This window comes from Bombina bombina, chromosome 5, assembly GCF_027579735.1.
Source record: "Bombina bombina isolate aBomBom1 chromosome 5, aBomBom1.pri, whole genome shotgun sequence".
Classification (NCBI taxonomy): Eukaryota; Metazoa; Chordata; class Amphibia; order Anura; family Bombinatoridae; genus Bombina; species Bombina bombina.
In genome coordinates, this window is record NC_069503.1 from 1,128,242,420 (window position 1) to 1,128,255,888 (window position 13,469).

Genomic DNA, 13,469 nt, shown 5'->3' on the forward strand with positions numbered 1-13,469 from the left:
ATCCGTCCTGGCTCCGATATCTTCATCCAACCCAAGAGGGGGCTAGACATCCATCATCCGACGGCTGAAGAAGTCCAGAAGAGGGTCCAAAGTCTTCATCCTATCCGGGAAGAAGAGTAGATCCGGACCGGCAACCATCTTCTTCCAAGCGGCATATTGTCATGTTACAGTTGTGGACTCTTACCCTTTCTCAAGCAAACTCTTTCACACCTGTAAGTGGATCATCGCTTTTGCTATAAAGCTCACCTTACAACTCTCATCATTGCTTGTTATTCTGTCTTCAATCAAGCTCTGTATCAAGCCCCTCCTCTGGGTGAATTACCGGTCTCAATCGTTTGCTATTCTGACTGACTCCTCATCCTTTGCTCTAACAACTTGCAACTTCCGGCTTCATTGCGGTGACGTCACACGCCGACTTGTCCTCACGGCTGCAGCTGCTACTGCCGCGCTCTCCCTACTCAAACTTATTTTCGTGCAGGTTTGATTTCTATTTGACTCTTAATGTTCATAAGCCTTATCTCTGACATTGAATACCATTGTTTGCAAACTTGTGAATATCGTTACTCCATATTCATGCCATCTTATTATGTTTACCGGAGTCTCCTTGAACATATGATATTATCCTTACTTAGTTCAGCTACCTCATCTCCATCTTTGATTCAGTATTATCTTTTGAAAGTTATTATTGCAAGTTGCTATATTTTTGTCCTTACTTATTTTTTCCTTGCCATATATATATATGTCTAACATTTACCCTCATATGAGAAATTGGCAGGAATATCCATCTGTATATGAGGTAATATACAGATGCATTTCAGATGCCATAGAATAAAATTGTATAATCTTCTGCGAAGTATAAAGTACTTATATGTTCAGTCTCCGCCAATCTGCAGGAGTTATTACAAACATACATATTGTTTTGCTAGGAATGAGATCTGCAACTGTGATCCTCATAATCATTAAGTTAACTATCTTTCACAGGGCGTTTATGATAGAAATAACAAGCCACAACATGGATCCAGCAGACCTTGTTAAACATGTTCAGGTTCTCACAGATAGAGTAGAGACACTCACACAAGGTTATAATAGTTTACACCAGGAAAATACAAATTTAAAATTGTATATAAATGAAAAATTACAATCAATGAGCTCCTCAAACTTAGCATCAGATCCACAACCCAGTCCACCAGAGAAATTCTCTGGAGATAGAAGGCAATACAGAGAATTTAAAAATGCTTGCCTTTTGTACTATGCACTAAAACCAAGATCATATCCTAACGATCACTCTAAGGTGTTAACTACAATTTCTTATCTGAGAGGAGAGCCCCGTAGCTGGGCTAACACATTTTTTGAGACTGATGACCCTATCCTGTACTCTTTAGAAAATTTCTTTAAAGCTATGAGTCAATTATATGACGACCCAAATAAACAACTCACAGCAGAAAACACTATGAGGTCATTGAGACAAAATAAACGACAGGTGGAAGAATATATTACAGACTTTAAAAAATGGTCAAAGGATACACTCTGGAATGACCTGTCACTCAGAAATCAATTCCGGTTAGGGTTGTCTGATGCATTAAAAGATGAACTGGCGAGAGTTCAGCTACCTGAATCTCTTGAAGATTTAATTAACCTCTGTATAGTTCTTGACAGAAGAATTAGAGAAAGGAGAGTAGAGAGGTTTCAGTCAGATCACTCAATAAGAAAAACATACACTCCAAACTACTCAGAACATAGCATTAAAGTTACTAATAAAGACCCACCTGAGCCAATGGACCTAGGATTTATTAGAGGACCCTTGAACCAACAAGAGAAACAAAGAAGACGCAGCAACAACCTGTGTATGTACTGTGGAGCGCCAGATCACACAGTTAAAGACTGCTCCCAATTGCGCACAAGGAAGGGTAAGCAAATAACTACTGCTAACTGTTTATCAACATATAGTAAACTATCAACTCACTGTCTACTATCTATTCTCTTACAGTGGGACCAACATCAACTACAAACCCAGGCTATCCTTGATTCTGGGGCTAGTTTGAATTATATTTATGCTGATTTTGTTAACCAAAATAAAATTCCATTAATTAAAAAAGCAAATCCCACTGTGTTACGTTTTATTGATGGAAAATCTATTTCCTCAGGTCCTATACAATACCAAACTATTCCGCTAAGAGTTATTTCCAAACAGAACCACACAGAATATATAACATTTGATGTTATACCTTCACCTCTTTATCCTGTAATACTTGGTATTACCTGGTTATCCTTACATGACCCTAATATTATTTGGTCAAACTCTACAACTGAGTTCACTTCAGATTATTGTAAAAAGACTTGTTTTCACTCTCATGTTCTCTTAACTGACACATCCTTAATACCCCCACAATATCAGACATTCTCTGATGTTTTTGACAAAAAGGAGGCAGAAAATTTGCCTCCTCATAGAAAATACGATTGTCCAATTGACTTACTACCTGGAGTGGACATTCCATACGGGCATATATTCCCTTTATCAGATTCAGAATTAGAATTCCTGAAAACATATTTGGAGGACAACTTAAAAAAAGGGTTTATTAAACCTTCTACTTCACCTGCAGGAGCAGGAATTTTCTTCGTTCGGAATAAAGATCATAGCTTAAGACCTATTGTTGATTATCGCGAACTTAACAAGCGCACTGTTAAAAAACGATACCCTTTACCTCTAATTCCTGACCTGATTGAAAGGTTACAAGGTGCAAAATTCTTCACAAAACTGGACTTGAGGGGTGCTTACAATTTAGTTCGAATCAAATCAGGGCATGAATGGCTGACTGCCTTCCGTACCCGATATGGGCTATACGAATATACGGTCATGCCCTTCGGGCTATGTAACGCCCCAGCGACTTTCCAGTTTCTGATTAATGATATTTTTAAAGATCTACTCGATATATTTATAGTGATTTATTTGGATGACATTCTCATCTACTCAAAGTCTTTCGATGAACATATTCAACATGTGAAAGTGGTACTCACTAGGTTACGTGAAAACCACCTCTACGTAAAACTTGAAAAATGTGAATTTCACACTAACAAGATAACCTTCTTAGGTTATACTATTAGTTCTGAAGGAATAAACATGGAAGAGGATAAGATCTCAGCGATCTTACGTTGGCCGAGACCCACTAACAAGAAACAAGTCCAAAGATTCATGGGCTTTGCTAATTTTTATCGGAAATTTATACGGAACTTCGCACATATAACAAAACCTTTAACTAATCTTACAAAGAAGAACACACCCTTTCAGTGGGGAATTGAAGCACAAACAGTCTTCGATAATTTAAAGAAATCTTTCACCAGTGCACCTATTTTGCACTTTCCAAACCCAAAACTTCAATACATTCTTGAGGTAGATGCCTCCAATGTAGCAATTGGAGCTATTCTCTCACAAAGAGAGAGTTTGGAAAAGCCATTACATCCAGTAGCTTATTACTCACGAACCTTAACATCGGCTGAAGAAAACTATCCAATAGGAGAAAAGGAACTTCTCGCTATTAAAAGTTCTATGGAACACTGGAGACATCTTCTTGAGGCCACTTTAACCCCTATACTGATTTACACAGATCATAGGAACCTCCAGTACCTTAAAACTAACAGGACTTTAACATCCAGACAGGTACGATGGAATCTCTTCTTTAACAGGTTTAACTTCCTCATAACATACAGACCAGCTTCTAAAAATCGTAAGGCAGATGCTCTCTCCCGACAATTCGACATTTCTCATGATTCTAACAAAGAGGGAACAATTATCTCTTTAGACCATTTCCTAGGTCTTACTCTTGATCAAAAACAACTATTTTCTGATAAACAGTCAACTGATACCAATATACCAAAAACAGAACTTCAACTTCAAGATGATGGGTTGTATTACCATGATCATCAAATATATGTACCGGAATCTCTCCGTAAAATGGTGCTTCAGACTTTACATGATTCAGCTCTTTCTGGACATCCAGGTATCACTAAAACACAAGAACTTGTTAAAAGATTCTTCTGGTGGCCATCAGTAGCACAAGATGTGGCTGAATATGTTCAGTCATGTAAGATTTGTGTAATCTCCAAAAAAGGGAAGAAAGCACCATTCGGACAGCTTTTACCTTTGCCAACTCCAGATCGGCCATGGCAGGATATCGCCATAGATTTTATAGTGGACTTACCTCCAGCTAACAAATTTAACACCATAGCTGTTATAGTTGATTTGTTTAGTAAAATGGTTCATTTTGTACCATACCATAAGCTACCAACCGCTTATGAAACAGCCACTATAGTTTACAACAACATCTTCAAATTGCACGGATTACCTAACTCAATTACCTCGGATCGTGGTACACAATTTACCAGTAAATTCTGGCAAGAACTTTGTACAAAACTTGGAATCACAAGAAGGTTGTCTAGTGCTTACCATCCTCAAAGTAACGGACAGACAGAAAAAAACAATCAGTGGGTAGAACAGTACCTAAGATGTTTTACCACTGCTCAACAGGATAATTGGTCTGATCTTCTGATACATGCTGAATTTGCCTTCAATAATACTTACCACAATTCAATAAAGAATACACCATTTTATGTAAATTATGGCTTCCACCCAAATTATCACTGGGATAACAGTATTCAAAGTAAATGCCCAATGGTTAATCAAATGATTAACACCATTGCCGAAACTTTCACTTCAATTAAGGATAACATTTCGTTAGCTAAGAAGAAACAAAAGTTCTACTATGATACACGTAGATCTATCTCTCCAAATTACGCTGTAGGTGATTTTGTTTGGCTTTCGACCCGTAATCTCAAACTCCACTATCCTTCTAAAAAACTTTCATCAGTTTTCATAGGACCATTCCCAATTACCAGAGTTATAAAACAAAATGCAGTTACTCTAAAATTACCCACTAATATGAGAATACATCCAACCTTCCATGTATCTCTGTTAAAACCATATAAAAAGCTCAGAGACCACAATCCTATTATACCCAGTATTCCTCAACTTTTAGTTCCTTCAAGTGAATATGAGGTTCAAAAGATACTTGATTCAAGAAAAGTTGGAGGAGAACTCCAATATCTGATACATTGGAAAGACTATCCTGATGAGGATGACTCTTGGGAGCCTGCTACACAAGTTTCTGCACCTCGTTTGGTTGCTTTATTCCATAGAAGACATCCTGACCGACCCACGCCTGATCTCCGGAGGTGATCTTTAGAGGGGGTGTCCTGTCATGTTACAGTTGTGGACTCTTACCCTTTCTCAAGCAAACTCTTTCACACCTGTAATTGGATCATCGCTTTTGCTATAAAGCTCACCTTACAACTCTCATCATTGCTTGTTATTCTGTCTTCAATCAAGCTCTGTATCAAGCCCCTCCTCTGGGTGAATTACCGGTCTCAATCGTTTGCTATTCTGACTGACTCCTCATCCTTTGCTCTAACAACTTGCAACTTCCGGCTTCATTGCGGTGACGTCACACGCCGACTTGTCCTCACGGCTGCAGCTGCTACTGCCGCGCTCTCCCTACTCAAACTTATTTTCGTGCAGGTTTGATTTCTATTTGACTCTTAATGTTCATAAGCCTTATCTCTGACATTGAATACCATTGTTTGCAAACTTGTGAATATCGTTACTCCATATTCATGCCATCTTATTATGTTTACCGGAGTCTCCTTGAACATATGATATTATCCTTACTTAGTTCAGCTACCTCATCTCCATCTTTGATTCAGTATTATCTTTTGAAAGTTATTATTGCAAGTTGCTATATTTTTGTCCTTACTTATTTTTTCCTTGCCATATATATATATGTCTAACATTTACCCTCATATGAGAAATTGGCAGGAATATCCATCTGTATATGAGGTAATATACAGATGCATTTCAGATGCCATAGAATAAAATTGTATAATCTTCTGCGAAGTATAAAGTACTTATATGTTCAGTCTCCGCCAATCTGCAGGAGTTATTACAAACATACATATTGTTTTGCTAGGAATGAGATCTGCAACTGTGATCCTCATAATCATTAAGTTAACTATCTTTCACAGGGCGTTTATGATACATATTCTATCTTCATCCGATGAGGACCGGCTCCATCTTGAAGACCTCCACCGCGGACCCATCTTCTTCCGATGACGACTTCCCGACGAATGACGGTTCCTTTAAGGGACGTCATCCAAGATGGCGTCCCTCGAATTCCGATTGGCTGATAGGATTCTATCAGCCAATCGGAACTAAGGTAGGAAAATTCTGATTGGCTGATGGAATCAGCCAATCAGAATCAAGTTCAATCCGATTGGCTGATCCGATCAGCCAATCAGATTGAGCTCGCATTCTATTGGCTGATCGGAACAGCCAATAGAATGCGAGCTCAATCTGATTGGCTGATTGAATCAGCCAATCGGATTGAACTTGATTCTGATTGGCTGATTCCATCAGCCAATCAGAATTTTCCTACCTCAATCGGAATTCGAGGGACGCCATCTTGGATGACGTCCCTTAAAGGAACCGTCATTCGTCGGGAAGTCGTCGTCGGAAGAAGATGGGTCCGCGGTGGAGGTCTTCAAGATGGAGCCGGTCCTCATCGGATGAAGATAGAAGATGCCGCTTGGAAGAAGATGGTTGCCGGTCCGGATCTACTCTTCTTCCCGGATAGGATGAAGACTTTGGACCCTCTTCTGGACTTCTTCAGCCGTCGGACGATGGATGTCTAGCCCCCTCTTGGGTTGGATGAAGATATCGGAGCCAGGACGGATCGGTGAACCTGGTATGGTGAAGACAAGGTAGGAAGATCTTCAGGGGCTTAGGGTTAGGTTTATTTAAGGGGGGTTTGGGTTAGATTAGGGGTATGTGGGTGGTGGGTTGTAATGTTGGGGGGGTATTGTATGTGTTTTTTTTACAGGCAAAAGAGCTGAATTCTTTGGGGCATGCCCCGCAAAGGGCCCTGTTCAGGGCTGGTAAGGTAAAAGAGCTTTGAACTTTTGTAATTTAGAATAGGGTAGGGCATTTTTTTATTTTGGGGGGCTTTGTTATTTTATTAGGGGGCTTAGAGTAGGTGTAATTAGTTTAAAATTGTTGTAATATTTTTCTAATGTTTGTAAATATTTTTTTATTTTTTGTAACTTAGTTCTTTTTTATTTTTTGTACTTTAGTTAGTTTATTTAATTGTATTTATTTGTAGATATTGTATTTAATTATTTTATTGATAGTGTAGTGTTAGGTTTAATTGTAGGCAATTGTAGGTATTTTATTTAATTAATTTATTGATAGTGTAGTGTTAGGTTTAATTGTAACTTAGGTTAGGATTTATTTTACAGGTAATTTTGAAATTATTTTAACTAGGTAGCTATTAAATAGTTAATAACTATTTAATAGCTATTGTACCTGGTTAAAATAATTACAAAGTTGCCTGTAAAATAAATATTAATCCTAAAATAGCTACAATATAATTATTCGTTATATTGTAGCTATATTAGGGTTTATTTTACAGGTAATATTTAGCTTTAAATAGGAATAAGTTATTTAATAAGAGTTAATTAATTTCGTTAGATTTAAATTATATTTAATTTAGGGGGTGTTAGTGTTAGGGTTAGACTTAGCTTTAGGGGTTAATACATTTATTACAGTAGCGGTGAGCTGCAGTCGGCAGATTAGGGGTTAATGTTTGAAGTTAGGTGTCGGCGATGTTAGGGAGGGCAGATTAGGGTTTAATACTATTTATTATAGGGTTAGTGAGGCGGATTAGGGGTTAATAACTTTATTATAATAGCGGTGCGCTCCGCTCGGCAGATTAGGGGTTAATAAGTGTAGGCAGGTGGAGGCGACGTTGTGGGGGGCAGATTAGGGGTTAATAAATATAATATAGGGGTCGGCGATGTTAGGGCAGCAGATTAGGGGTACATAGGGATAATGTAAGTAGCGGCGGTTTACGGAGCGGCAGATTAGGGGTTAATAATAATATGCAGGGGTCAGCGATAGCGGGGGCGGCAGATTAGGGGTTGATAAGTTTAAGGTTAGGGGTGTTTAGACTCGGGGTACATGTTAGAGTGTTAGGTGCAGACGTAGGAAGTGTTTCCCCATAGGAAACAATGGGGCTGCGTTAGGAGCTGAACGCGGCTTTTTTGCAGCTGTTAGGTTTTTTTTCAGCTCAAACAGCCCCATTGTTTTCTATGGGGGAATCGTGCACGAGCACGTTTTTGAAGCTGGCCGCTTCCGTAAGCAACTCTGGTATCGAGAGTTGCAGTGGCGTTAAATATGCCTGTACGCTCCCTTTTTGGAGCCTAACGCAGCCATTCTGTGGACTCTCAATACCAGAGTTATTTTAAAGGTGCAGCCAGAATAAAGCCAGCGTTAGCTACGCGGGTCGTTACCGACAAAACTCTAAATCTAGGCGCAAATGTTTTAAAAAAAAAGTTTAACATCACTCTTCGAGTGTTATTTAATATTAGTTCACAGGCCAGCCTGCCACCACTAGTTCCAGCCTGTGTGCCAGGCCCACTTGCCAACTAGTTACACCAATCACAGTTGTAACAGTATTGTTAATATTTAAAATTAAAAATTGTTCGATTGTGAATCATCAGTTTGCTCCTGTCATTGAATTGCACTTTCCTCCTGCCTGCCAGCCTGTGTGCCAGTCCCAACTAGCCAATTAGTGCCAGCAATCATATTTCTTGTAACAGTATAGAAAAAATTGTAAATCATCACTTTTTTGGACTGTGAATCTGCAGTCTACTAGTGCCCTTGAAATGCATTTTCCTCCTGCATGCCAGCCTGTGTGCCAGGCCGACTTGCCAACTAGTTACACCAATCATATTTGTTGTCACAGTATTGTTAATATTTAAAATTAAAAATTGTTAGATTGTGATTTTGAATCATCAGTTTGCTCGTTCCATTGAATTGCACTTTCCTCCTGCCTGCCAGCTTGTGTTCTAGGCCCAACTAGCCAATTAGTGCCACCAATCATATTTCTAGTAACAATATAGAAAAAATTGTAAATCATCACTGTTTTGACTGTGAATCTGCAGTCTACTAGTGCCATTGAATTGCACTTTCCTCCTGCCTGCCAGCCTGTGTGCCAGGCCCAACTAGCCAATTAGTGCCACCAATCATATTTCTTGTAACAGTATTGAAAAAATTGTAAATCATCACTTTTTGGACTGTGAATCTGCAGTCTAGTAGTGCCATTGAATTGCAGTTCCCTCCTGCCTGCCAGCCTGTGTGCCAGTCCGACTTGCCAACTAGTTACATCAATCATATTTGTTGTAACAGTATTGTTAATATTTAAAATAAAAAATTGTTAGATTGTGATTCTGAATCATCAGTTTGCTCGTGCCATTGAATTGCACTTTCCTCCTGCCTTCCAGCCTGTGTGCCAGGCCCAACTAGCCAATTAGTGCCACCAATCATATTTCTTGTAACAGTATAGAAAAAAATTGTAAATCATCACTTTTTTTGACTGTGAATCTGCAGTCTACTAGTGCCCTTGAATTGCATTTTCCTCCTGCCTGCCAGCCTGTGTGCCAGGCCGACTTGCCAACTATTACACCAATCATATTTGCTGTCACAGTATTGTTAATATTTAAAATTTTAAATTGTTCGATTGTGATTTTGAATCATCATTTTGCTCGTGCCATTGAATTGCACTTTCCTCCTGCCTGCCTGCCAGCTTGTGTGCCAGGCCCAACTAGCCAATTAGTGCCACCAATCATATTTCTAGTAATAATATAGAAAAAATTGTAAATCATCACTGCAGATTCACAGTCAAAACAGTCTACTAGTGCCATTGAATTGCACTTTCCTCCTGCCTGTGTGCCAGGCCCAACTAGCCAATTAGTGCCACCAATCATATTTCTTGTAGCAGTATTGAAAAAATTGTAAATCATCACTTTTTGGACTGTGAAACTGCAGTCTAGTAGTGCCATTGAATTGCAGTTCCCTCCTGCCTGCTAGCCTGTGTGCCAGGCCGACTTGCCAACTAGTTACACCAATCATATTTGTTGTAACAGTATTATTAATATTTAAAATTAAAAAATGTTAGATTGTGATTGTGAATCATCAGTTTGCTCGTGCCATTGAATTGCACTTTCCTCCTGCCTGCTAGCCTGTGTGCCAGGCCCAACTAGCCAATTAGTGCCACCAATCATATTTCTTGTAACAGTATTTAATTTTTTTTAAATCATAACTGTCTTGACTGTGAATCTTCAGTCTCCTAGTGCCATTGAATTGCAGTTGCCTGCCAGCGTGTGTGCCAGGCCCACTTGCCATTTCCAACTTGTGCCACCAATCATATTTGTTCTAACAGTATTGTCAATTTTTTTTAAAAATACATTTTTTTGACTAAGAAGCATGACTCAGCTAGTTTAATCTAATTGCAGTTGCCTTTCTCCCAGCGTGTGTGCCAGACAGGCCCATTTGCCAACTAGTGCCAAGAATCATATTTGTTGTCACAGTACTTCTAATATTTAAAAAATTAACATTTTTGACTTTTAAAAATCTGTCTTTTTTTGTTGTCAGTCTCACAGCGTATACTGTGCCCACTTGCCCAGTGCCACCACTCATAATTTGTGTAATAGTATTGTAAGTGTCCATTTAAAAAAAAATGACAGGCAGAGGCAGGCCACCCAGCAGGTTCCGTGGTCGTGGTGCTGTGATTCCTTTAGACCCTACAAATATGCACATTGTTCAGACGCCGGGTGCCAGGGGGGACGCGAAAAGTTCTGAGGAGGACCTAGTTGAATGGCTAACACAGGAAACCCAATCTTCTACAGCTTCCGCTCCTAGACCTCCTAACCTTGACGCACCATCTACGTCCAGCTGTGCTTTGGGCAGGTCTCAAGTGACCAGTGCCACTTGCCCACCTGTCACCACCACCAACACTAGCACCACAGCCGCTTCACTTGATCTGTCACAGGAGTTATTGACACATCAGTTTGAAGAAATGAGTGATGCGCAACCATCATTGACAGAGGATGTAGATAACAGTGATATGTCTCAGTCAGGCAGCATTACAGACATGGAGGTACGGTGCGATGATGATGATGTTGTACCAGCTGCTGCTTCCTTTCTTGATGTGTCAGATACAAGTGAAGCAGTTGATGATGATGACGTGTTGGTGGATGTCACATGGGTGCCTGCTAGAAGAGAAGAAGAAGAGGGGAAAAGTTCAGATGGGGAGACAGAGAGGAGGAGACGAGTTGGAAGCAGGGGGAGGTCGTCGCAAGGAGATAGTGGCACAGTCAGACAGCATGTATCGGCACCCGGGGTCAGCCAGACAGCACGCCGACGCCCATCAACACATGCTGTTGCCACCACCAGAATGCCGTCATTGCAGAGCTCAGCAGTGTGGCATTTTTTTGTGTGTCTGCCTCTGACAACAGCAAAGCCATTTGCAACCTGTGCCAAAAGAAACTGAGTCGTGTGAAGTCCAACAGCCACCTAGGTACAACTGCTTTGCGAAGGCACATGGTCTCCCATCACAAACGCCGATGGGAAGAACACATGAGTAGAAGCAGCACACAAACTGAAAGCCACCCTCCTCCTCCTGTATCTTCAGCCACGTCAACCACTGCTGTCCTCCTTGCCCCCTCTCAACCATCCTCCACTGAGTCTCTCTTACGTAGCAGTTCCTAGTCATTTGCCCACAGTCAGGTGTCTGTCAAGGACATGTTTGAGCGTAAGAAGACAATTTCTCAAAGTCACCCCCTTGCCCGGCGTCTGACAGCTGGCTTGTCTGAACTCTTAGCCCGTCAGCTTTTACCATACAAGCTGGTGGAGTCTGATGCTTTCAAAAAATTTGTATCTATTGGGACACCGCAGTGGAAGGTACCTGGCAGAAATTTCTTTTGACAAAAGGCAATCCCAAACCTGTACTCTGTTGTTCGAAAGGAAGTTATGGCATGTCTGGCACACAGCGTTGGGGCAAGGGTCCATATGACCACGGATAGCTGGTCATTAAGTAAACCTGCTGACGTCTGACAAGCATGGAATGCGTGGCTCTGCAGAAGAGTTGGTGACACCGCCACGACTTGCAGGCAGGCCTGCTGCTACCTCCTCTACTCCTCCTACTCCATCCTCTTCCATAACCTCTTCCTCGGCTGAGTCCTCTTCTGCTTCTTGCTCCACATCTATGGCACCCCCCCAGCTCCCCAGGTACTATGCTACATCCCGGGTACGGCAGTGTCACGCCGTCTTGGGGTTGACTTGCCTGAAAGAGGAGAGTCACACCGCACCAGCACTCCTGACCGCCCTGAACGCACAGGTGGATCAGTGGCTGACTCCGCACCAACTGGAGATTGGCAAGGTTGTTTCTGACAATGGAAGTAATTTGGTGGCAGCATTGAAATTGGGCAAGTTGACACATGTGCCGTGCATGGCACATGTGTGTAATCTGATTGTACAACGATTTGTCCATAAGTACCCAGGCTTACAGGACATCCTGAAGCAGGCCAGGAAGGTGTGTGGCCATTTCAGGCGTTCCTACACGGCCATGGTGCACTTGTCCGATATCCAGCGTCGAAACAACCTGCCAGTGAGGCGCTTGATTTGCGACAGCCCGACACGGTGGAATTCAACACTCCTAATGTTCGACCGCCTGCTCCAACAAGAAAAAGCTGTTAATGAGTATTTGTATGACCGGGGTGCTAGGACAGCCTCTGGGGAGCTGGGGATTTTTTTGCCAAATTACTGGACGCTCATGCGCAATGCCTGTAGGCTCATGCGTCCTTTTGAGGAGGTGACAAACCTTGTCAGTCGCACTGAAGGCACCATCAGCGACATCATACCATGCATCGCTTGCTGGACCTGCGGCAACGCAGGAAAAGGATTGTGAGGAAGAGGAGTCAGAGGAGGAATGTGGCTTTGAGGAGGAGGAGGAGGAAGACCGAGCACAACAGGCATCCCTGGGTGCTCGTTGTTGTCACCTCTCTGGTACCCGTGGTGTTGTACGTGGCTGGGGGGAAGAAGATACCCTCAGTGAGATCAGTGAGGACGAGGAATGGGACATGATTAGCTCGGCATCCAACCTTGTGCAAATGGGGTCTTTCATGCTGTCGTGCCTGTTGAGGGACCCTCGTATAAAAAAGCTGAAGGAGAACGACCTGTACTGGGTGCCCACGCTCCTAGACCCCCGGTATAAGCATAAAGTGCCTGAAATGTTACCAAATTCACGCAAGTCGGAAAGGATGGAGCATTTTAAAAATAAATTAAAAACTATGCTTTACACAGCATATAAGGGTGATGTCACAGCACAATGGGAATGTAACAGGGGAAGAGATGAAAGTAATCCTCCTCCTCCCACGACCACGGCGGCAAGGACAGGACGCTTTCCTGACATCTTGTTGATGGAGGACATGCGTACCTTTTTAACTCCTATGCATCGCCAGAGCCTTTCAGGATCCAGCCTCAGAGAAGGACTCAACCGACAGGTAGCAGACTACCTAGCATTAAC

At 41.6% G+C, this 13,469-nt stretch overlaps 1 protein-coding gene across 4 annotated transcripts in view; it reads left to right on the plus strand.

Moving 5' to 3' along the window:
- The window catches only part of LOC128661181 (lymphocyte antigen 6E-like), a 50,122-nt gene that overhangs the window by 11,402 nt on the left and 25,251 nt on the right, over positions 1-13,469 (plus strand). The window contains exon 1 of one of the 4 annotated variants that reach the window (XR_008402608.1): positions 6,657-6,807. The exons of the other annotated variants lie outside the window; for them this stretch is intronic. The gene's annotated coding sequence lies outside the window, so the exon portion shown is untranslated. Of the gene's footprint in view, positions 1-6,656; positions 6,808-13,469 lie in introns of those variants that run through there. 4 annotated transcript variants of the gene reach the window in all.